Below are 25,109 nucleotides of genomic sequence, written 5' to 3'. Positions count from 1 at the left end.
TGAATTGGTCATTTTAGCCTTACGACAGCAAAAATATGGAGAAGAGAAACGGAAGTAGAAAGATGAGCGAGGGCGAGAGGAACTGAAAGAATAAAGATAAGGAAAGCGAGCAGAGAAAGTAAGGCCAAAGCGAGGAATAAAGGAAGATATGCTGAAATTGGAAGAAGGGAGGAAAAAATAAAGGGAGGAAGAAAGAGGGAGAGTATAAATAACAGAGCAAAGGAAAAAGGACAGACTGAATAAAAGAGAAAGAAAGCAAAAGAAAGAAAGAGAAAAAGTGAGGGAATAAATAATAGAGCAAAGGAAAAAGGACAGATAAAAGAGAGAAAACAAGGGCAAGAGAGAAAGAAAAAGAGGGAGAGAATAAATAGAGTAAAGAAAAGGACAGGTTGAATAAAAGAGAAAGAGAGAAAGAATTAGAAAGAGAGAGAAAAAGAGATAAAGAAAAAGTAAGAGAAAGAGAAGAGAAAGATATATTAGGAAGATATGCTAAAATGGGAAGAAGGGAGGAGAAAATAAAAGAAAGAGAGGAAGAAAGAGAGGGAGAGAATAAATAATAGAGCAAGGGAAATTACAGACTGAATAAAAGAGAGAAATAGCAAGAGAAAGAGAAGGAAAAAGAGAGAGAAAAAGGGAGAAAAGTAATAGAGCAAAGGAAAGAATAAACGAAAGTGAGAGAGAAAAAGAGGGAAGAATAAATAAAATAAAGGAAAGGTAAGAAGGACAGGTTTAATAAAAAAAGTAAGAGAAACTAACAAAAAGGAGAAAGAGAAAAAGTGCATAAGAGAAAGAAAGAGAGAAAAGAGAGATAGAGAAAGAGAGAGCAAAAGACGGAGAGGACGAGGGAGACAGACAGAAAGAAACAAAGACGGAGAAATTAAGAGAGAAAGAGAATGAAAAAATGAGAGTGAGAAAGAGACAGAGAGAGAAAGAAAGAGTGAAAAGGAAAGGAAGATACAGTGGAGAAAAAAATGTATTTAGTCAGCCACAAATTGTGCAAGTTCTCTCACTTCAAAAGATGAGAGAGGCCTGTAATTGACATCATAGGTAGACCACAACTATGAGAGCCAAAATGAGAAAACTACTTTTTTCCAAACTGTAGAGCGAAAGAAAGGAAGTAAAATAAGAAAAAAAGGGACAAAAAGAAGAGAGAGAAGGGGGGGTGGATCTGACCCAACGGACCGCAGGACAGACGAGGCCCTGGGGGTACCGACTGGACGACGACCTCGGGCAGCTGAAGCGCTGGCGGTAGATTGGTCTAGGACAGCCCCAGTGCAAGATCCGCGAGGGACGTTACTTCGACTGGAGCAAGGTGCAGGTACCCGGGCCTGGAGACAGAGAACTGTAAGGAGGCTGCGGTGCGTGGTTGTGTTCGTCAGGAGGACGACGAATAAATCCGGAACTGTCACTATTGAAATCTGTCTCCGCCTCGTTCTTGCATTGCCTGGTGTCTGTGTCATCCGGACAGGGTAAGCAGTGGTCCACCCCCCAATCCCGGCCCCTTACCACATTTGCAGCATTGAATAGTAAGTGAATGAAATGGTGTGAGGCAGTGATACCTCCAGACGTCTCTGCTGTTGGATCGGCATTTATCTCCATTGAACCATTGGGTATTAATGTGAAGTATTCATTTCACAGCGCAGTAGACTGTTGGCAGCGCCGGCCTCTCATCTGGTAAATTATTCTCAGTAATCACATTATATGACACAAGTTTTACACTTTGGAGGACTACATCTACATCTATACGCCCTTACATTACTAGTGCAGATATCGCTCCGCTAATGATAGTAATATGGGCACATGCATCTTGCTGGATCCACCGGCCAGCTCCATTTACTGGGCAACAGCTGCATAATGAAGATTTTAATGAGCTTTGCTTGGACGACCATTTCGCATTCTGATTTAATTTGCTTTGACAATTGCTTCCAAACTGCAGAGTTTAGGTTCTGAATTTTACAGCTGGAATTTAATCTGCTAACATTTCCGGCCAATGCGTCCTCTCTATTGTGCAGTGAATGGTGACGATCTCCGTACACGATTGCAGAAAATGTTTACACTATATACCAATTAAAAAATAACTCAAAAAAGCTAGCAGGACAGTAGAAAGGCATATGAAGCTGGTATAAAGAAGGGCCACGTTAGCAGTGACGTAACTTGAAGCTCATGGGCCACAATGCAGAAGCTCCAATGGGGCCCCCAATTATTGCAAGTCTTTAATATTATTGGCCTTTTCATATAGGCCAAAGGGACCTCTTGGGCTCCTAAGGCTTAGAACCTGTGTTCAGCTACAGTAGTTACGCCCCTGCACGTTAGATATAGTAAAATATACCAGCCTCTACATACTCATGTATTCCATGGAATCAGCTGGCACTGGACGCTCTCACTACCGGCCCCTGAAGTTCCTAATGAGTAATCTGCTTTTCCAGATAGGTTTATAATGGACCCTTGTCATTCTTCTCAGATATTTGTGACTTCTTCACTTCGCTGTGGTCACTGAACAGTGTACAGAGGTGCTGTGATCCACTCTGTATAATGTTTGCATCCAGCCACTGTCCGAGCAGAGGTCAGATAGTGGATCTGCCGGGTGGTGGATCCCAACCAAACTCATTGATGACCTATGCAAGGATAGATGAAAAACTAGGTCTGAGCTGAAAAGTAAATTAATGTGTATGCAAAATGTAAATGCATATAAACACATGACCTTTACACAGAGAAAACCAAAAACCAAAAACAAAATATCTTTATTATCTTTTATTTTAGGATATTTGTTTTTTTGTTTTTGGTTTTCTCTATGCAAGGATAGGTCATATCACTATGTAAGCCCCAGACACTTATCACTTAAGTATGTGCTAGATCATGCCTATCCCAGCCATCTTATGTAAAATACCACTTCCTCTTCAGCTCTTATATGTCCCAGAGCACTCCCTCCTCATCTCTCCTGTGTCCCAGAGCACTCCCTCCTCATCTCTCCTGTGTCCCAGAGCACTCCCTCCTCATCTCTCCTGTGTCCCAGAGCACTCCCTCCTCATCTCTCCTGTGTCCCAGAGCACTCCCTCCTCATCTCTCCTGTGTCCCAGAGCACTCCCTCCTCATCTCTCCTGTGTCCCAGAGCACTCCCTCCTCATCTCTCCTGTGTCCCAGAGCACTCCCTCCTCATCTCTCCTGTGTCCCAGAGCACTCCCTCCTCATCTCTCCTGTGTCCCAGAGCACTCCCTCCTCATCTCTCCTGTGTCCCAGAGCACTCCCTCCTCATCTCTCCTGTGTCCCAGAGCACTCCCTCCTCATCTCTCCTGTGTCCCAGAGCACTCCCTCCTCATCTCTCCTGTGTCCCAGAGCACTCCCTCCTCATCTCTCCTGTGTCCCAGAGCACTCCCTCATCATCTCTCCTGTGTCCCAGAGCACTCCCTCCTCATCTCTCCTGTGTCCCAGAGCACTCCTTCCTCATCTCTCCTGTGTCCCAGAGCACTCCTTCCTCATCTCTCCTGTGTCCCAGAGCACTCCCTCCACATCTCTCCTGTGTCCCAGAGCACTCCCTCATCATCTCTCCTGTGTCCCAGAGCACTCCCTCCTCATCTCTCCTGTGTCCCAGAGCACTCCCTCCTCATCTCTCCTGTGTCCCAGAGCACTCCCTCCTCATCTCTCCTGTGTCCCAGAGCACTCCCTCCTCATCTCTCCTGTGTCCCAGAGCACTCCCTCCTCATCTCTCCTGTGTCCCAGAGCACTCCCTCCTCATCTCTCCTGTGTCCCAGAGCACTCCCTCCTCATCTCTCCTGTGTCCCAGAGCACTCCCTCCTCATCTCTCCTGTGTCCCAGAGCACTCCCTCCTCATCTCTCCTGTGTCCCAGAGCACTCCCTCATCATCTCTCCTGTGTCCCAGAGCACTCCTTCCTCATCTCTCCTGTGTCCCAGAGCACTCCCTCCACATCTCTCCTGTGTCCCAGAGCACTCCTTCCTCATCTCTCCTGTGTCCCAGAGCACTCCTTCCTCATCTCTCCTGTGTCCCAGAGCACTCCCTCCTCATCTCTCCTGTGTCCCAGAGCACTCCCTCCTCATCTCTCCTGTGTCCCAGAGCACTCCTTCCTCATCTCTCCTGTGTCCCAGAGCACTCCCTCCTCATCTCTCCTGTGTCCCAGAGCACTCCCTCCTCATCTCTCCTGTGTCCCAGAGCACTCCCTCCTCATCTCTCCTGTGTCCCAGAGCACTCCCTCCTCATCTCTCCTGTGTCCCAGAGCACTCCCTCCTCATCTCTCCTGTGTCCCAGAGAACTCCCTCCTCATCTCTCCTGTGTCCCAGAGCACTCCCTCCTCATCTCTCCTGTGTCCCAGAGCACTCCTTCCTCATCTCTCCTGTGTCCCAGAGCACTCCTTCCTCATCTCTCCTGTGTCCCAGAGCACTCCTTCCTCATCTCTCCTGTGTCCCAGAGCACTCCCTCCTCATCTCTCCTGTGTCCCAGAGCACTCCCTCCACATCTCTCCTGTGTCCCAGAGCACTCCCTCCTCATCTCTCCTGTGTCCCAGAGCACTCCCTCCACATCTCTCCTGTGTCCCAGAGCACTCCTTCCTCATCTCTCCTATGTTATTTGCTGATTTGTGATGTTTATTATGTAAAACAATGCATTAAAATGACAATAATGTTTTCATTATCAAGTGTTATTCTTTATTATTTTTTTTGTAATTTTTTAGGATGAAAAGAATTCTTATTCTCCCTCTAGAATAAAAAATACATAGAAATCAACTGCTAAACACAATGTATCTCTATGTATCAGTATAATCTGCCTATAGAGTCAGGGCCTGAAGTACAGATTAAAGGGGATCTGTCACCCTTTTCTTGGCCTTGCAGCTGCCGGCATAGACATCGGAGGCTTATCTACAGCATTCTGTAATGCTGTAGATAAGCCCCCGATGTAACCTGAAAGAGAAGAAAATACGTTATATTATATTCACTGAGGTGGGCGGTCCGGTCCGATTGGTGTCGCCGTCCCGTCCGGCGTCTCCCTTCTTCATGCGATGACGTCCTCTTCTCCCGTCCTGCAATGGCTCCGGTGCAGGCGCATTGCTCTGCCCTGTTGAGGGCAGAGCAGAATTCTGCAGTGCGCAGGCGCCAGACCTCTCTCGATGCCTGCGCACTGCAGGACTCTGCTCTGCCTTCAACAGGGCAGAGCAATGCGCCTGCGCCGGAGCCATTACAGGACGGGAGAAGAGGACGTCATCGCATAAAGAAGGGAGGCGCCGGACGGGACGGCAACACCCATCGGACCGGACCGGCCACCTCAGTGAGTATAATATAACGTGTTTTTCTTCTCTTTCAGATTACATCGGGGGCTTATCTACAGCATTACAGAATGCATTACAGAATGCTGTAGATAAGCCCCCGATGTCTATGCCGGCAGCTGAAAGGCCAAAAAAAGGGTGACAGATTCCATTTAAGTGCCCCAAATTCTCCCCATTACATCATCAGAGCTTGTGGCTCAGTAACTTAAGCTCCTACCTGTAAAGTTGAGTTTGTGCATTCAAGACCTGGGGAAAATAGAGAAAATGATATTTTTGTAATTGCTGCTTAATATTTTTACTCCTTTTATAAGATAAAAAAATCTTGTTCACTTCAGTATACATGGACCATAGAAATACAGTGTTATATATACAATGTACTTCTATGGACATGTATAATAATAATAATAATAATAATAAATTTTATTTTTATAGCGCCGAAATATTCCGCAGCACTTTACATTTCAGACAATAGACATTACAGCATAACAATAATCACATAGATCATAACAGATACCAAGAGGAATGAGGGCCCTGCTCGCAAGCTTACAGTCTATGAGGAAAGAGGGAGACACGAAAGGTGGGTGGTAACAGTTGCCCTGATTGTAAGGACCAGCCATAATGTTAAGTGTTTGACAGTACAGACACAGAGGGCTAATGGATGCATAAAGCATGTGGGAACATGATGCGGGGAACCTGGTTAGGGTAAAACTTTTGGCTGTGCCACACAGGGATAGATTAGGTTAATGTGTTGAGGCGATAGGCCAGTCTGAATAAATGCGTTTTCAGGACACGCTTAAAATTGTGGGGATTGGGGACTAATCGTATTGACCTGGGAAGTGCATTCCAAAGAATTGGCGCGGCACGTGTAAAGTCTTGGAGACGGGAGTGGGAGGTTCTGACTATTGAGGATACTAACCTCAGGTCATCAGCAGAACGGAGGGCGCGGGTAGGGTGGTATACTGAAACAAGGGAGGAGATGTAGGGTGGTGCTGAGCCATGGAGGGCTTTGTGGGTGAGGGTAATAAGTTTATACTGAATTCTGGAGTGGATGGGTAGCCAGTGTAATGACTGGCACAAGGTAGAGGCATCGGTGTAACGATTGGTGAGGAATATGATCCTGGCTGCAGCATTCAAGACAGATTGGAGAGGGGAGAGTTTGGTAAGAGGGAGGCCGATTAGAAGAGAGTTACAATAGTCGAGACGAGAATGAATAAGAGAAACAGTAAGAGTTTTTGCAGAGTCAAAAGTAAGAAAAGGTTGAATTCTAGAAATGTTTTTGAGGTGCAGATGACAAGAGCGAGCCAGTGATCGAATGTGGGGGGCAAAGGAAAGCTCGGAATCAAGTATGACCCCAAGACAGCGGGCATGTTGCTGGGGAGTAATAGTGGAACCACACACAGAAATAGCAATGTTGGGTATAGGTACATTAGTAGCGGGAGGAAACACCAGAAGTTCAGTCTTTGACAGGTTCAGTTTCAGATATAGTGAGGACATGATATTAGACACAGCGTTTAGACAATCGCCGGTGTTTTCTAGAAAGGCTGGCGTGATGTCAGGAGAAGAAGCGTATAATTGGGTGTCATCAGCATAGAGATGGTACTGGAAACCAAATCTACTGATTGTTTGACCAATAGGGGCAGTGTACAAGGAGAAGAGGAGGGGGCCTAGAACCGATCCTTGGGGGACCCCAACAGTAAGGGGAAGGTGAGAGGAGGAGGAACCGGCAAAAGATACAGTAAAGGAGCGGTCGGAGAGATAGGAGGAGAACCAGGAGAGAACGGTGTCCTTGAGGCCAATGGAACGGAGCATAGTGAGGAGGAGCTGGTGATCCACAGTGTCGAATGCTGCAGAGAGATCCAAGAGAATTAGCATGGAGTAATGACCATTTGATTTAGCTGTTAGCAGATCATTAGAGACTTTAGTGAGGGCAGTTTCAGTGGAGTGTAAAGAGCGGAAACCGGATTGGAGAGGGTCGAGAACAGAGTTTTCTGAGAGATAGCGGATAAGATGGGAGTGGACCAGGCGTTCCAGGAGTTTAGAGATGAAGGGAAGATTAGAGACAGGTCTATAGTTAGCGGCACAGTTTTGGTCGAGGGATGGTTTTTTAAGTAGTGGATGTATGATGGCATGCTTAAATGAGGAGGGAAAAATACCAGAAGAGAGAGAGAGGTTAAATATTTTAGTTAGGTGAGGGGTGACAGCAGGGCAAAGGGACTGGAGGAGATGTGACGGAAATGGGTCACTGGTGCAAGTAGTTGGGCGAGAAGATGCAAGGAGCCTGCTTACTTCTTCTTCTGTGACTGGTTCAAAATCAGAGAGTGAGTTAGATGCAGTGGGGGAGGGAGGACAGTGCATGGTATGAGGTGACTGGGAGATAATTTCCTGTCGAATATGGTCAATTTTTTCTTTGAAGTAATTGGCCAGATTGTCAGCTCGGAGCTCCGTGGTTGGGGCCTGTACTCTTGGATTGAGTAGAGAATGAAAAGTGTCAAAGAGACGTTTCGGGTTATTGGACAGTGAGGTGATGAGGGTGTTGAAATAGGTTTGTTTGGAGAGGTGAAGGGCAGTGTTGTATGTTCTAAGCATAAACTTAAAATGGATGAAATCTTCATGTAGATTGGATTTTCTCCACAGACGTTTGGCACACCTGGAGCACCGCTGCAGGAAACGTGTTTGCACCGTGTGCCAGGGTTGTCGCCGTCTGCGTTGTGGTGTTCTATTTATAGGGGGTGCAAATTCATCCAGGGCACTTTGAAGTGTTTCATTGTAATGCTTCAATGCAGAATCAGGACATGAGAGGGAGGAGATAGGGGCCAATGAAGACTGCAAGTTCTTTATAAGTTTCTGGGTGTTAATGGCCTGTGTGTTTCTATAAGTCTGGACAGTGGGGGTGACCTGAGCAGCTTGGCATTTCTTAATAGAGAATGAAAGAAGATTGTGGTCAGAGAGCGGGAGAGGGGAGTTTGCAAAATCATCCACTGCACAAAGCCGAGAGAAGACCAAGTCGAGGGAGTTTCCGTCTTCATGCGTTGGAGAATTAGTAAGCTGCGAAAGGCCAAATGAGGAGGTTAGAGATAAAAGGTGAGTAGCAGATGGTGAGAGGGGAAGAGCAATGGGGATGTTGAAATCTCCCATGATGAGGGTAGAGATGTCACAGGAGAGAAAATGCGGAAGCCAAGTGGCAAAATGATCCAGGAACTGATGGGAGGGGCCGGGAGGACGATATACCACCGCCACTCGCATGGAGAAGGGGGTGTAGAGTCTGACGGCATGGACCTCAAAAGAAGGGAAGACAAGTGAAGGTACTTGAGGGATAACCTGAAAGGTACATTTTGGTGATAGGAGCAGACCAACGCCTCCACCAGCTCTATTGTCTGATCTTGGGGTATGAGAGAAGTGTAGCCCCCCGTATGAAAGAGCAGCAGCAGCGGTAGTGTCTGACTGCTGGATCCAGGTTTCAGTAAGAGCCAGGAGGTTAAGAGAATTAGAAAGGAAGTAGTCATGGATGAAGGAGAGTTTGTTACACACTGAGCGAGAGTTCCAAAGTGCACAATTAAGAGAGACAGATGGCATGCAGGGAATATTAATAAGATTAGAGGGGTTTCTGAGTGTAGCAGTCGGGGGGTTTGACTTTCTATAACATGGGGGACCAGGGTTGGGAGCAATGTGTCCTGCGACTAGGAGAAGGAGGATAGAAAGAGTGAGCAGATGGTTAAGTGATTTGTGAGAGCGTCTCTGATGTTGAATGGTGGGACTGACTGGATCTGTGCAATTTAACAACGTGAAAAGAGCGTGAGTGCTATACATAGGAGAGGAAAGAAGCGAGGGGCCAATATGGATGGAGTGTAGAGAGTTAATGCCAGGGCGGTGGATGTGTGTGAATGCAGCGGCCAGGATAAAAATTACACAAATGCATATGGTATATATTTGATGTGCTCCAAATGTAAAGGCAGTAGATGTATATAAATGGCTTACCTGTCTCCTGCCCTGTCTAACTGCCATGTTATGACTGCCAGTACTTTGATAAACTGTACTTCGATAAAGTGTGCATAAATGCCCCCTGCATAAATGCTTTCCCCAAACTATGTCTGAATATATAGGAGGTTAAGGCTAAGTTTTTTTTTTTTGTTGGCTCTCTCTCTTCTCGTTAATCAATCACACTAAATTGAGACACCAGGACCCAATAAAATGTTGTGGTCAAATAAACACATGTCCAGCACTACATGGATCATAAAGCACTTTGAAAAGTTTCTTGACCTCACAACATAAGGTGACAAGCAGAGTAAGTTGAAAAAACTATATACCATATAGAAGCTTGCAGAGTTGAAAACACAGAGATAGCATTCAGGATTAACTGCTTGCTGACATTGAATGGAGACACAGGAGTGGATTCAGAGCAGAGATTGGAAAAGCTGGTTACCAGATATAAGCTTGCAGAGTTGAAAACACAGAGATAGCATTCAGGATTAACTGCTTGCTGACATTGAATGGAGACACAGGAGTGGATTCAGAGCAGAGATTGGAAAAGCTGGTTACCAGATATAAGCTTGCAGAGTTGAAAACACAGAGATAGCATTCAGGATTAACTGCTTGCTGACATTGAATGGAGACACAGGAGTGGATTCAGAGCAGAGATTGGAAAAGCTGGTTACCAGATATAAGCTTGCAGAGTTGAAAACACAGAGATAGCATTCAGGATTAACTGCTTGCTGACATTGAATGGAGACACAGGAGTGGATTCAGAGCAGAGATTGGAAAAGCTGGTTACCAGATATAAGCTTGCAGAGTTGAAAACACAGAGATAGCATTCAGGATTAACTGCTTGCTGACATTGAATGGAGACACAGGAGTGGATTCAGAGCAGAGATTGGAAAAGCTGGTTACCAGATATAAGCTTGCAGAGTTGAAAACACAGAGATAGCATTCAGGATTAACTGCTTGCTGACATTGAATGTAGACACAGGAGTGGATTCAGAGCAGAGATTGGAAAAGCTGGTTACCAGATATAAGCTTGCAGAGTTGAAAACACAGAGATAGCATTCAGGATTAACTGATTGCTGACATTGAATGGAGACACAGGAGTGGATTCAGAGCAGAGATTGGAAAAGCTGGTTACCTGTATGAAGAGAATAGAGATGCGTGTCACATTCATCCATGTTATAACTGCCAGTACTTTGATAAACTGTACTTCGATAAAGTGTGCATAAATGCCCCCTGCATAAATGCTTTCCCCAAACTGTGTATGTATAATTTGCTCCTGGGTTTACTGCCTGCAATAGAGGTCAAGATTACATAATTCTATCTACATCATTATAAGCTGTGGCACATTGGTAGAGCCGCAGCTCGTGAACATGGAGACGTGAGAACGTCCCAATGAGAGCTGATCACAGGAGAAAAAGAATGGAATGTATAACTTAATTTATGCACTGAGTAGACAGAAGCATCAGCACCCTCAGAGAGGAGCTGCAGAGCAACGAAGACACTGGAGAGAGGTATCAGAAGTTGGGACAAAAACTCCGACTTGACGGGGCTCAAGTATGGGAGAGAGGGTCCCCATCGAGTGTTTGGGTCGGAACCAAGGGGACCGTCACCTGAGTTCCGGGGGAAACTGTTTCCGGGGGACAGAGTTCAGGGACGGACCGTGGAGACTGACAGGTGGACTGGGGGAGGAGCCAATATAAAAGGGGCGGGGAACATGAGCCACAGTGAGTCAACAGAACGAGACAGAAGGAGCTGGAGATCGTGGGAGTGACTGAGAGCCAGAGCGACTCACCCGAGCCAGGAAGGAGGCCAGAGACAGGAGAGATACTTCCCCTGGACATCAGTGGGACGGCGCCGAGATGACCGTCCGAGAACCGCTGCCCTGCGTGGCTGCGGCCTGCGGTCACCAGCGGCTGTTGCTGCCTAGCTCCTGCCCGCGGCTGCGGCCTGCCCGCGGACCCCAGCGGCTGCTGCCGCCTCACTCCAGCCAGCGGCTGTGGCCTGTCTCCCGCCACCCACAGCCGATCTGCCCTCACCCGTGGTTGCGGCAAGTCCAGTGCCATCGGCGGCCACCACTGTCCCGGTCCGCGGCAGGGGCCAAGCCTCTGCTTGCCGCGGATTCCCCGACGCAGCTGTTAGCTGTGCAGGAGGCCTGCCCCTCGCCACCCCACATCGCTGCCGCTTGCCCCAGTCCGGGGGCTGCAGCCCATCTGTCCAAGGACTCCGCCAGGGCCTGTGGTGCTCCAGTGTCATCAGAGCGCCGGAGCGCTCGAAGACTTTGTCAATGCTTCAGCAACTGGGCCCAGCGACTGCTACGCCGAAAGACCACCCTCCCGAACGGCGAGGGACGTCTGGACGGCTAAGTTGACTATATAATTAAGGACCCGTAGTCGGCCATCCCGCGGCCCTATAGTGACCGGCTATTGCCGGATGTGGTCGTGTTCTATCCCGTTTGTGTTTGCTTGTATAGAGCCCCTGCGAGGGCAACCCTTGTTACCCCTTTTTGTGGGTCAGGCTGTGACTGAGGATAAACGTTATTATAAAAAGCACCAAACCGTCTCGTGACTCGTAACTGCATCCTGCGTACCTGCAAGTACCACACAGGACTGACCACTCAAATCGGGACAGTCACGCTGAATCCAGGACGGTTGCAAGCTGTGCTTCAAATGTCCCTGACCATTCATTCCTCACCTCTTCTATATCCCGGATTACTCCTACCTCATCTCTCCTTTGTCCCAAACCACTCTTTCCTCATCTCTTCCATGTCACAAATCACCGATTCCTCAGCTCTCCGATGCCCCAGACCTCTCCTTTTTCAGCCATACTATGTGTCAGGCCACATCACTCCTTAAGACAACCAATGTGCCAAATAACTCCTTCCTCAGCCCTTTAATATGCCGGATCACTGCTTCCACTGCCCACCTATGTGTGAGATCACTATTTCCACAGCCCTCCTTTGTGCCTGACCACACCCTTCCCCAGCCCCCCGATAAGTTTGCCCACCTTAGTGCATCGCTACGCATTCCCCAATCCAGTTATATGCCAGTATTTTCAGTGTGCTAGATAAAAATTCTCGAATCGTCAACGCTGCATCTTTCGAGGTTTTTCAGCAGCCGCAACACATGCAGGGATTTCCTGTTTGTTAGGCAAGCACGCTTGCTCATCACTACTGCCGGCCCATCCGGGAGCTTAGTAAGTCCTGCCTTTTTTAGGAAGCCTTCTGAACTTTCTCGGAGAAATATGAGCTAATGCCATTATAAACAGACCTCAACAATGATGCCGGAACAACTCTAAGGCTGGGATCACACTACTGTGTGTGAAGCAAGAAACTCATACGAGTCTCTCGCATCAACACCCGGTGCTGCCACCGGCACTCTGGACCGTAGCTGCGGCTGCATGTATTTCTATGCAGCAGCTCCGGTCCTGAGTGCCGGGTGTTGATGCGAGAGACTCGTGTGAGTTTATCGCGTCACACATGGTAGTGTGAGGGGGCCCGGCTTTATTTGCTGGGTACCCCTGACTGGGCAGCAACTGGTTAACGGTGATTTCTGCCGCCTTCATTTTTTTCTGGGGACGCAAGGAACGGGTTAATAAGGGGTGGTTCCTACCTGAGGGGTTTTCCGCTTGTCATTGGCCAGGAGATGGCTACTCCGGTGATTGTTCCTCCCCTCTTAAGGGGTATTAATTGGTGTGTTCCCCGGATCCCTCCCTCTTTGACCTTTAGGATCGAGAGCGGAACGGTCCGTGAGGAGGAAGCAAGGATGGCAGATTTGGACGCTGCAATCTGTGAGAGGGTTAACAGGGAGGGCGTGGGTTGGTTAAAGGCTCTTATACAGGAGCCTGAGGGGCGACAAGGGGCAGCGCTTAGTTCAGGGGGAGATAAGGGTGAAAAGGGTGGTCGGAGGTCTGGGCGAAGCCCCCTCCTTCGGGAGCGGTGGAGCCCTGCTTCTCCTCAGCATGGTCGGATGCGCGGTGTGGCTCGGGTGAGCCGCGCGGCTGTATCAGTGAGGGGAGGGGGAATGTTGAAGAGGAGAGAATCCTGTCAGCGGTATCGTCGCTGGGACGTTGATCAAAGCACTGTGGATCGGGAGCGGCGTCAGAATGACAGGCCTTATGAAAGGCGGCCGAAGGTGGCAAAAGCTATAAATAATTGGCTGCAAGCCTTTTTTGTGTTCGGTTGTGTCATGGAGAAAAGCATCCTGAGCGTTGTTCGGAATTGTTCCTTTATATGGATACCATTTACAATTCTTAAAAGACACATGGGGGGACAGCGTGGTGGAGATATGATGAGGATTTTCGGCGGCGGCTTGCCGTCAACCCGCATTTGGGTTGGGGCATTAAAGCCACGGATTCTTGGTTGCATCTCATGATGTCACAGAGGAATAGTCACCCCTTTCAAGCGGGGGCCCCGGGCCAACAAACCGGCTTGGGGCCAATCTCAGTCCGAAGGCCAGGCACTTGCTGGTTGTTTAATGAAGGTCACTGCAGGTTCTATGGTCTATGCAAATACAAGCATGAGTGCTCATCATGCGGGGGTTCGCATGCAGCCGCAAAGTGTTTGCGGATTAACGCGAAAGGAGGTAGTGCTAGAGCAGCATCACAACAAGAAACTAAGGACTCCGGTGAAAATCAACGTGATGGAACAATGGTTAAGCAGGTACCCAAATAAAGTGGCCGCTGAGCAGTTGAGATGTGGTTTCAAAGATGGTTTCTTCATCCCGTTCAGATTGTTGAAAAGTTGAATTTGAAGTCAGCCAAGGAGTTTCCGGGCAGTTTTGTTAAAAAAAAAATAGAGGAGGTTGCGCTGGGCTGCATGTTGGGACCTTTTGCTTCCCCTCCTTTTCCTAATCTTAGGGTCTCCCCTCTCGGGATTGTTCCCAAAAAGGAGCCGGGGGAGTTCAGGCTGATTCATCATTTATCGCACCCAAAAGGTTCATCTGTTAATGATGGCATTAGTTCAGAGGAGTCTTCGGTTGTATATGCTTCTTTTGATCAGGCGGTGGTTCTGTTGCGGCAAGTTGGGCGTGGATCGTTATTGGCAAAGTCAGACATTTCGTCTGCTTTCCGTTTGTTACCAGTGCACCCGGATTGCCATCATTTATTGGGATGTTACTTGGAAGGGACGTATTATTATGATACATGCCTCCCAATGGGTTGTTTGTGCAGGTATTTAGAGTTATTTAGCAGTTTTTTGGAATGGGTTATAAAGCTTGAAACTGGATCTCAGTTGGTGACACATTATTTAGATGATTTTTTGTTTGTAGGTCCAGCAGAATCAGACAATTGTAGTAAAATTTTGCATAAGTTTCGGGAACTCATGGCCTTTTTTTGGGTTCCCTTGAATGAGGAAAAAACGGTCGGTCCAGTCACATGCCTTTCTTTTTTGGGCATTGAAATTGACACAGTCGGCATGGTTTTTCATTTACCTCTTGATAAGATCTCAAAACTTTTGGGGTTAATTGAAGGTTTTCTGTCTGTAAAAAAAGTCACGTTGGTTCAAATGCAATCCTTGCTGGGTTTGCTAGCTTTTGCCTGTAGGGTCATGCCTATGGGCAGGATTTTTCTAGGCGTCTGGCGATGGCGACTAGAGGTGTGAAGAGGGCTCATCACAGGATTCGTTTGGGCATCCCTTTACTGGAAGATTTAAGGGTCTGGAAGAGGTTTTTGCGTAAGTATAATGGAGTCACCTTTTTTCAGGATGCGGAAAAGTCGTGCCAAGAGATGTCGCTATTTTCGGACGCGTCTGGTTCAGTTGGATTTGGAGTCATATTTAAAAATCATTGGTGTGCTGAAAGATGTCCGGAAGAATGGGTGGAAGAAGAATGGACAAAAAATTTGACTCTTTTGGAGTTGTTTCCAATGGCAGTGGCATTGGGTATATGGGGGGGAACAGCTACGAAATTCTAGGATGTTTTTGGCCGGATAACGAAAGCATGGTTCATGTGGTGAATCACTTATCTTCATCTTCCATTCCGGTTATTAAGTTGATTCATTTTTTAGTTTTGGAATGTCTGAAGCTTAATATTTGGTTTCGTGCTCGGCATGTTCCAGGTATAAAAAATGCTATTGCCGATTCACTGTCACGTTTTGAATTTCAGAAGTTTCGAGAACTCGCTCCAGATGCCAATCCGGAAGGAATGAGGTGCCCAGAGTACATTTGGAAGATACCGGAAACATCCTGATGCCGATGGTCAGGGTGTAAATAAATCCGTCAACGTGGAATGCATATAGTAAGGCGTGGAAGGAGTGGTTGGGATTTGTGGGTGAATTACCGGTGGGTTTTTCTAAGGAGGCGAGGTTAGAGGTGACTTTCGCTTATGTTTGACATTTGTATGATAGTGGTCAACTCTTGCCAGGAACAGGATATCAGGTCTGGCTTTTCATTTTAAACTTCGTGGATGGGAAGATGTCACAAAGCATTTTGTCCTTAGACAAGCTTTAAAAGGGTGGGAAAGATTGAGGACTCCGATTCAGATCCGGAGGCCTATTTCTTTTTCACTTTTGGCCAGAATTATCAGCAGCACGCATGCAGTATGCAGTTTTTTTGAAGCAATATTGTTTTCAGCAGCTTTTGGAGTGGCGTTTTTCGGGGCTTTGCGTGTCAGTGAGCTGGTGCCACAGTCTGGCCGCGCTGCTGGTGGTTTACAGCATAACGACGTAGTCTGGTGCAATGGAGGTATTCGGATTCATATTAGGAGATCAAAGACTGATTCCACGGGTAGTGGGTTATGGTTTTCTTTATCCTCAATACATGGCCCTGTATGTCCCATTTTGCTGCTGGCTCGGTATTTTGAGTTAAGACCAAACAGTCCTTCGTTTTTCGTGCACGCTGACGGTTTTCCATTAACTAGGTTTCAGTTCCTTGCGTTGCTGCGTAGAATCATATTCTTTTTAGGTCTTTCTCCGGGCGAATTTGGTATGCACTCATTTTGGATTGGCGCAGCGACGGAAGCAGCTCGTGCGGGTGGGCCTTAGTGATAAGGATATAAGGAGGATAGGCAGGTGGCGTTCTGATTTTTTCGGCTACATTAGGCAAGAATTGTTAACGTTATAAGTTTGGGTATTTATTTTTTTTTCTCTTTTAGGTCATTCAAGACCCAGTGTCTGGATTCTAGGACATTCATACTTTTTTGGGCCGAGCAGAGGGCAGAGATGCGCCCTGGTGGGAGGAACTTGGTTTCTACAATTTGGATGCAAATTGGAGAGGTATTCGAGGTGGGCACGGGTGCTTTTAGAGGTGGTAAATGTGGCGCCCCTGAGGCTCAGTCGCCACAGAGGTACTGCACCTTCTCCTAAGGTGTGGTGCCCCACCATCCAGGTAAGGTGGGAACTCCTGACCACACTCCAACACTCACACCCCGCACAATAGAGTAGTTCAGCAAAACCACATTGCGGCTCCTTGCTTAGAGAGAAGCAGAGCACCTTTGGTGGTTCCCTGTTCGGAACACTAAACGTGCTGGGAGGTGGGTGGAGTTGAGAATACATAAAAGAGTGGGAAGGTTTAGGATTAGAGGTCAGTCAGTCAGACGGGAGAGTCAGAGAAAGTCACTCAGAGAGGAGTGAGGAAAGGAGATCCCTGGAAGAGGGATGGAGGAAGGAGTGCTGCAGCAGGCCTGAGTGACCCAGGTCAGCTGGCACGGGAATGGAAAGAGAGAGAAAGACAATGAACTGAAGCTTGAGCTTCCACAGGAAAGAAAGACAAGTACGGAACGTAGGAGAAGAGGGAACACAGAGGACGTGGGTTAGGAGAGAACCCTGCCTAGAAGTTCTAAGCGCAAGGCCGGGGCCCGGTCCCCGAGGTTGTATGGACACTAATGGTTCTGCAGCAGACACCGGTGGAGTAGTGGGCTGTAAATGCACTACTCCCATCTAAGACTTGGGGGCACAACAGCAACACGGATAGAGAGCCGGGACTCAGGAGTAAGGAGTCCCCGAAGCAGGCTACAGCTGTCTGCCGTACAAGTTCTTGGGAACATCTGATAGGAGGAACTCCAGTATGACTCAGTACTAGGAGATCTTCACACTTAAAGGCGCTATAGAGGAGACGTTCAGAAAAGGTACATAAGTTGGCGGAGTGTTGGAAGGGAGCATTCCATCTTGCCTGGAGGTTGACTGAGTCCCTGACCCGGAGGACACGGCACGGAAGCGGGCACTACAGACTGTGAGTAAAGCTTTGGAACTACATGCCCTGGTGTCCTCCATTCCTTCCTGCGTCCGCCTGCTTGGCACTGCTGCATCCCCTGCGCCGGACACTACACCATCTAAGTGTCACTTCACCTATTCTGCCCTGGGGCTACAGCTCCACCTGTGGGGAGCTTCACCATTTGGCTGCAACACACCACCAGTCCCAGAGGATCTGCATGCAGCGTCGGCCTAACATCTCACTTGCCGAACACCACAGGTGGCGTCACGAACTATTCCATTAACTACATTCCACCATAAGCATTATCCCGCCATTACTTGGGCGCCCAGGGCCACGGACCGGGTCACCGCTGCTGTGACACACCACCCTCTGAGACCGGCCCGGTACCGAGTAACCCCGCAGCCCTGGGAGGGCGACCCAGTAAATATAGCCAGAGCAGCGGCATCTCCAGTCATCCTGATATTGCATGCCGGGGGAAATGATTTAGGGTCAATACAGTTGTCTGAACTTAACACGTTGATGTGTGCGGATATGGATAAGTTTCCGGGTGTATTCCAATAGCATGTTATGGTTTGGTCGGAGATAATTCCCAGATTGGTGTGGCGTGGGGCACAAGATGGGGCAGCTATAGAAAGAGCACGAAGAATAGCAAACCAACGCATATCTCGCTTTATTCACTTTAAGGGTGGGATCATAGTTAGGCACAGGCAATTAGAGTGTAATAGCGGTAGGTTTTTGCATCCGGATGGGGTACATTTGACAGAGTTGGGGTTGGACATTTTTCTTTCAGGTTTACAGGACGGCATTGAGTAGGCAATTTTTTCTTTTGGTGGGGGGTCGTAGCTCGCTAAGGGTCGCTACTCCATGGCGGAAGAAAACAAGGCTGGGTAACATGTGCCGGGAGTCCGGTGACATAACCCCACAAGACGTTTGGCTGGTTTAACCTGATAAGCTGCGACCTTACCCCTCCAACGTTGGGTGTTAAATGATTGGCGTTGCTGTGACTGATCACTCGCTAATAAGGTCTTTTTTTGTTTGAAAATATTGTTTAGGAGTGTCTTCTCTGCGTCGGGGGGAAAAAGAAGGTAGGCAGGTTTGCTTAAGGTATGGACAGTCTGAGGGGGCCCGGCTTTATTTGCTGGGTACTCCTGACTGGGCAGCAACTGGTTAACAGTGATTTCTGCCGCCTTCTTTTTTTTCTGGCGATGCAAGGAACGGGTTAATAAGGGGTGGTTCCTACCTGAGGGGTTTTTTGTTTGTCATTGGCCAGGAGATGGCTACTCCGGTGATTGTTCCTCCCCTCTTAAGGGGTATTAATTGGTGTGTTCCCAGGATCCCTCCCTCTTTGACCTTGAGGATCGAGAGCGGCCCACCCTCCCTCCCCTTTTTTGTTATTTTGGTGGTATATTTTGGTGGTTTGGTTTTATTAATGGAAAGTCGCAGTGCTGGCGGAAGAAAACAAGGCTGGGTAACATGTGCCGGGAGTCCGGTGACATAACCCCACAAGAAGTTTGGTTGGTTTAACCTGATAAGCTGCGACCTTACCCCTCCAACGTTGGGTGTTAAATGATTGGCATTGTTGTGACTGATCACTCGCTAATAAAGTCTTTTTTTGTTTGAAAATATTGTTTCGGAGTGTCTTCTCTGCGTCGGGGGGAAAAAGAAGGTAGGCAGGTTTGCTTAAGGTATGGACAGTCTGATCCCGGCCTAAGACAGAAAGAAAAGGATACAGAAGAAAGACTGTAAAATACGATTGCAAGGATCAGACTACACATTCTGTGGTTGTAGTCTGTACGGAGACACATCGGTCTGCATGGGAGCTGGATACACAAGCCATCAGGAGACTTGTAATGAAAGAAAAGGAGAGAAAAGCTGAGACCAATAATGGTATGCACAACCACAATGTAAAATAGAAAAACCTTTATTGCACCGCAAACATGACCAAACATTAAAACCAATTAAAAATATGGATAAATAGCAATCAAACTACACCCCCTAGTATGAATCGAATCTGAGGAAAATCCACCATCAATAACAATGATAGTTGAGCTAACTAATACATAGAGGTACATATGGAAATCAGCACACAATGCAAAAAAAAAAAAAAGTGTGATATTCATATGTGCAAACCATGTGTCAATGCTAAGTCCTAGCAATGATTACAAATATGCCGTTATAGCAATAATGCCAAGTTATATGGCCGCATGTGGCGTGCCGTGAGTGTAGGTTCCATGGTGATAACCTATAGTAATATGAACAAAAGGCTAACAATTATCTATATAAAATGAACCAATATATAAGCACACCACCAAAGACCAAAATACCAAAAGATTCTCTTGCATTCACAAGAGGAAATAGGTATACAACCTGGTAACTGACGGTCTAATGCAGGTGAATGAAAAAAGTCATAATAGCCATGAAAAGGATAAGGATAATCCCAGTCACAATAGTAGCTCAAAAAGAGGCTTATAATAAAGCCGTATAGATGTGGGTCCACAATAAGAGGAAAAGGGGGGGGGGTGAATATCACACTTTTTTTTTTTTTTTTGCCTTATGTGGTTGTGCATACCATTATTGGTCACAGCTTTTCTCTCCTTTTCTCACGTTTGTATGGAGACCAGGTTTTGCACCCCATTTGCATATCTTTACTTCACTGATTGATAGGTGTGCGCCCACTATTCTATTATCACTACGAGACTTGTAATGAAGACATATAGAAAGTTGCTCTTCTTTATATTAAATGCATTGGACCGATGCAAAACCTGGTGCAATAGTCTACAAACCCTTTACTGACAGATAGAAGAAATGATGCTGGATGAACGGCTACATGCAAATGACAATAAAATCTTTGTATCTCTATAGATTTTATCCGCTTTCCATATTGATTCATCCTTCTCATTATTCTGCGCACATCCAGAATTAAATGGAAACTCAGTTTAGACTCATTTTGACAGCTCGGTGTGACACGCGTTTCATCCCACGAAACGTGTAAGAACAGATAATAGATCGCTACCGTTATATTAACACCTCATAAAATATTTCTTCTCCCCTTTAATGAAAAAAAAACCTTCCGTACAAGTCGCTGCCTGCGTGCTCGGATCTCATCTCGTCGTAGCATACGGCGCTGAAGCGTCTCTATTTATTGCCTGATGAAAAATAAATGACTCCAAAAAAAGAAAGAAAGAAAAAAAAATTATTGCACTTTATTGAAAATCTACCAAGGAAGAGACCGCGAGCAATAGCTGTCACTCCTGAAGTCACACTGATAAAATTAGGATTGTGATCTGCATAATATGGAGGCGCACATTGTAACGCAGCGAAGAAAGCCGCTCACCTGTAGGAAGAGGTTCAAGAGCCCGGAGATGAGCTGTGCCAATCAGTGGGTGCCCGCCGCCGCCGTCGTGTTGGCAGAAGGCCAGAGCGTTATTAATTGCTGTTCCCTTTGAAGATACATTGCAATGCCCTGGATACAATCATCAGGATGCAACGCTGAATAGATGACAGCGGACAGTAAAAGGAACGGCATCTGGGACATCTGTCCGTTAAGACGCAGATGCAGGATTTTAAAGGTCAGCTTTCCAGGAATACGGGTGCCCAGGGCACTTTATGCCACATGCGCGGCATTAGTTTACTATTGGCGGCAGTTTGTAAAAATGCATGTCCTTATTAAGTAAAAAGTGGATTTACCATATTCGCAAACAGTGCATTTACAGTTACGCATGAGGTTGCATTTTTTTTCTAACAAAGTAATCCCTAAACGTTTCAATAATAAAAAATTCCGATAGTTGTCACACTTCCCCATTCCAGCCCTGGCTTCCAGAAACTACTCCAGTCTCTGGGTTTTGGCTGCAGCAGTCATGATCATCACTGCAGATGTAGCCACATAAAAAAATGATTGGCTGCAGCGGTGACATCCACTGTAGTCAGGACTGCTGCAGCCCAAACATAGAAACTGGAGCAGTGGAGGAGAACCAGCGCTCGAAGAAGGGAGGGTGAGAACCATCTTAATTGTTTTTTAACAGGTATCCAATTGTTTGGGGACCACATTTTGGAAAGTGGAAAACGACATTTAAAGAGTTGTCTACCTATTTTTCTATCAGTGTCTTGCATAATGTAAAACTATAATGCTGATATAATGCTGCTCCACCATAGGCGCGGACATAGATGCGGCAAGTAGTGTTGAGCGAACGTGCTCGGATAAGGTGTTGTCATGCTCAGATGCTACCCGAGTGACTTTGGCATGCTCAAATAATATGTTCGAGTCCTCGAGCCTGGATGTTTCACAGCTGTTGGCATTCTCTGCATGTGTTGAGGCTGTCGAATAGCCGCGAGACATGCAGCCGTGGGGACTCAAACATATTTTTCGAGCACGCCGAAGATACTCGGTTAGCACCGGAGCATGTGCAGGAAAACACCCGACCCGAGCACGTTCGCTCAACACTAGAATCAAGTGATTGTCCAAGCCGGAAGTGTAAGCTCGGAGGCCAGCAGGCGATCTTGGCAGCACTACGGTTTTGGATGGCTGGAACCTGGAACCTGTTGTAGAAAAATTGACAATGCCATTAAATAGTTATTACTACCTAATTAAATGATGACATATTGCTAGGGTACTGCACCCCAATGCTATGATCGGTGGTGGGTCTGATCTCTGGGATTCATACCGATCCTGATAAAGGAGATATCTGGGAATGGGGTTGGATGAAATTCTGAGCACAGAACCGGCTGGTCAGGAGTTCTGCTGTGCAGGGAAAAACAGCCGCTGACACAGTTCTACGTTCCGTTCTTTCTCAGAGGATGGAACCCCCCTTGTCATAAAGTGATGGTAAATCCCAGAGATATTCCATCATATCATGACATGGGAATACCTCATAAATAGCTGCTATCCTACTGTCTGTGGGATTGAGGTGAGAGACGGAGCTGAGGAGTCCCATGGCTCACAATTACTGGCTCTCTACTGGGGTATTTGAGAGCCAGAAGCTAATTCATTGGTTTAGCATCAGAGCCCCTGTGCAGCCTATGGCTACTCCGCAATATGTTTAAGGTGGTGGACCCCTTGCCTAAGCATGGGTTGCACCTATGGTACATCCACCCAGACACAGAAAGTAGGGACGTTTTGAAAAAATAAAACTATATTTCAGGGTTCATTGGGCATCTGATGGTGTCACTTGACTCCATGACTGATGTGTATGGCAAAAAAACATGAACCGCCTCTGCGTAATTGCCCTTGCTGCACTCCCTATAATCTTGCCCTAGTTTCGCTACACACTTACTCACAAAATTTGTATCCCAATTCAGTGGACTTTAAGATCCCCCCCCTGTAAAGTTCTCAGAAATCCTCAAATTTGGGGCATATTCGAGCTCCAAAATGGCACACTTGTGAAGAATGCTACAGAGATTTTCTATAGCTCAATAGTTAGTGCCCTAGAAGAAAAAAGGGGGACCTCTAGGATTCTGGAGGGGTTGGTAAATCTCCACGGCACAGAAAAAGCCTCCTAGGACCTCATTGAAGGTTTTCTGTCTTTGGAGCCAAGATACTTCATCATTGGGTTGAGCTCCAAGGGCCAGGCACATATTTAGGGTACAGCTTGTACAATGATATCCTGCATAGACACAGAAAAAACGGAGCAGAGAACACCATCCAATAAAAAACATTAATTTATTGATTCAAATAATTGACAATACAAAAGTGTGCATACCAATAATGGCTTATATAGTAAAAAGGAAAAGGAGGGATACTAAGGTCAAAACAGAGGTACACATGGTGATCCTGTGACCAAGGGTTATAAAGTGTATAAAGCGACAATATGGTACAACATGGTAAGTCCCGGGCAAAGTACCCGTGCAAGGTGTAATGGATATTGTCTAGAGCATTAAGCAAGTCAAATGCCCTTCAGTATCTAAATAATGTCACTTACCCATGATCGCCAGTAAGCCAATGTGCCCCTCTGTGACCCCTGACGCGCGTTTTGCGTTGAATGCTTTCTCAAAATCATTCAACGTACCTTGTACGGGTACTTTGCCCGGGACTTACCATGTTGTACCATATTGTCGCTTTATACACTTTATAACCCTTGGTCACAGGATCACCATGTGTACCTCTGTTTTGGCCTTAGTATCCCTCCTTTTCCTTTTTACTATATAAGCCATTATTGGTATGCACACTTTTGTATTGTCAATTATTTGAATCAATAAATTAATGTTTTTTATTGGATGGTGTTCTCTGCTCCGTTTTTTCTGTGTCTATTCCTAATGGGAGCATTTCCATTCCCTATTGCTGTTAGGCCTTGGCCTTACTTTTTGGATGGAAGTTATTTTCTTCAGCATTTATTATAGTTTACATATGCTTATTTTTGACTATTTTTCGTTTTCAAATGATATCCTGTATGTGAGAAATGCACTGAAGACTTTCCTGGGACATTTTTTTTTTTTATGGAAGAACTGTCCTTTAAAGAGGCCGATAGTCACTTGATGACCGAGTATGCCGTCCTACATGGGTCTCCATAACTGCTCCGCACATGATACATCCTCACTGTCCTTGGGAATGATGGTAACTGTGCAGAATGATTGCTCCCCGGCTTTGAGTGATACATTTGCATCTATGTACAGACGGCGCGCACACATCCATCACACACAAAGATTTCATCCTGTACTACATTTTACGTCAATCTGGGAACAGTCGGAGATATTGATGTATTTGCACAGCGGGGTTTCAGCTTCCATTTCATACATAATATTAGCATCCTAATAGCGGCAACCATAGTATATGTGTATATAGAAACAATCGCCAGGAGGGTTCATGTAGCGGCATTTCAGAGCAATCTGCTCCCATAATGACCTGGATCTAACGCACGTCTCCTTTATGATTTCCAGGATATTAAAAACAAAAATTGAGGGTGGAAATTTGTTTATGGCTCAGTCCTGCTTTACGCAGTCACATACGCTGATGTAGCAGAGCCCACTTGGTATCTGACATAACTCATTACTTTACATTGGACTAGAACTAGATTGATGTTCAATTTTAGGTAACCGCCACATCTCCGATTTACTTCAAAACGTATTCACTAGGGTCCGGGAAGCTGAGGTGGGACGTGTCGTGTGCAGAATGCTCATATGAAAATACTGACTAAATAGATTGGGTTTATTTTGGCCTCAAGGTGATCTTCTCTTTTTACACAAAACCTATAGAAAAGCACGAACGTGCTACCCTTGTCACCTACAAGTTAAAACTGCTTTAGGTGCACATGGCAATCTAATATGCTCCCTAATATTCAATTAACACTTTCACTATTCCTCAGCATTCTGTCAGCACTGTAGGTACTGCACCTTCCTTTACCTCATAATGCATTGCTCCTGCCACCATCCCTATGATGTGCCTTCCCACAGCTGAAAGCTGACTCTACGTTATAAATGTATGCCATCTGAGAGGCAGTAGACCAGGAGAAGAGAGACAAAGACCCGCCCCCACTCCCTGTATAGAGCAAAAGACCCGCCCCCCACTCCCTGTATAGAGAAAAAGACCCACCCCCTCTCTCTGTATAGAGCAAAAGACCCGCCCCCACTCCCTGTATAGAGCAAAAGACCTGCCCCTACTTCCTGTATAGAGCAAAAGACCCGCCCCCCTCCCTGTATAGAGCAAAAGACCCGCCCCCACTCCCTGTATAGAGCAAAAGACCCACCCCCACTCCCTGTATAGAGCAAAAGACCTGCCCCCACTC

General features: G+C 46.6%; 1 long non-coding RNA gene across 1 annotated transcript in view; it reads right to left on the bottom strand.

Annotated features, from left to right (window-relative positions):
- Window positions 1–783: 783 nt before the first annotated feature.
- Window positions 784–25,109, bottom strand: part of LOC141095758 (uncharacterized) — a 146,152-nt gene continuing 121,826 nt past the window's right edge. The window contains exons 3-4 of the long non-coding RNA XR_012233467.1: window positions 5,488–5,516; window positions 784–2,615 (exon numbers count right to left, since the gene is read on the bottom strand). This is a non-coding gene — a long non-coding RNA (uncharacterized lncRNA). The remainder of the gene's footprint in view (window positions 2,616–5,487; window positions 5,517–25,109) is intronic.

Source organism: Dendrobates tinctorius, unplaced genomic scaffold (genome assembly GCF_039654945.1).
Source record: "Dendrobates tinctorius isolate UK_male_01 unplaced genomic scaffold, ASM3965494v1 ptg000070l, whole genome shotgun sequence".
Lineage (NCBI taxonomy): Eukaryota > Metazoa > Chordata > Amphibia > Anura > Dendrobatidae > Dendrobates > Dendrobates tinctorius.
Note: the sequence above shows the minus strand (reverse complement) of the source record. Positions and strands in the feature narration are given on the sequence as shown.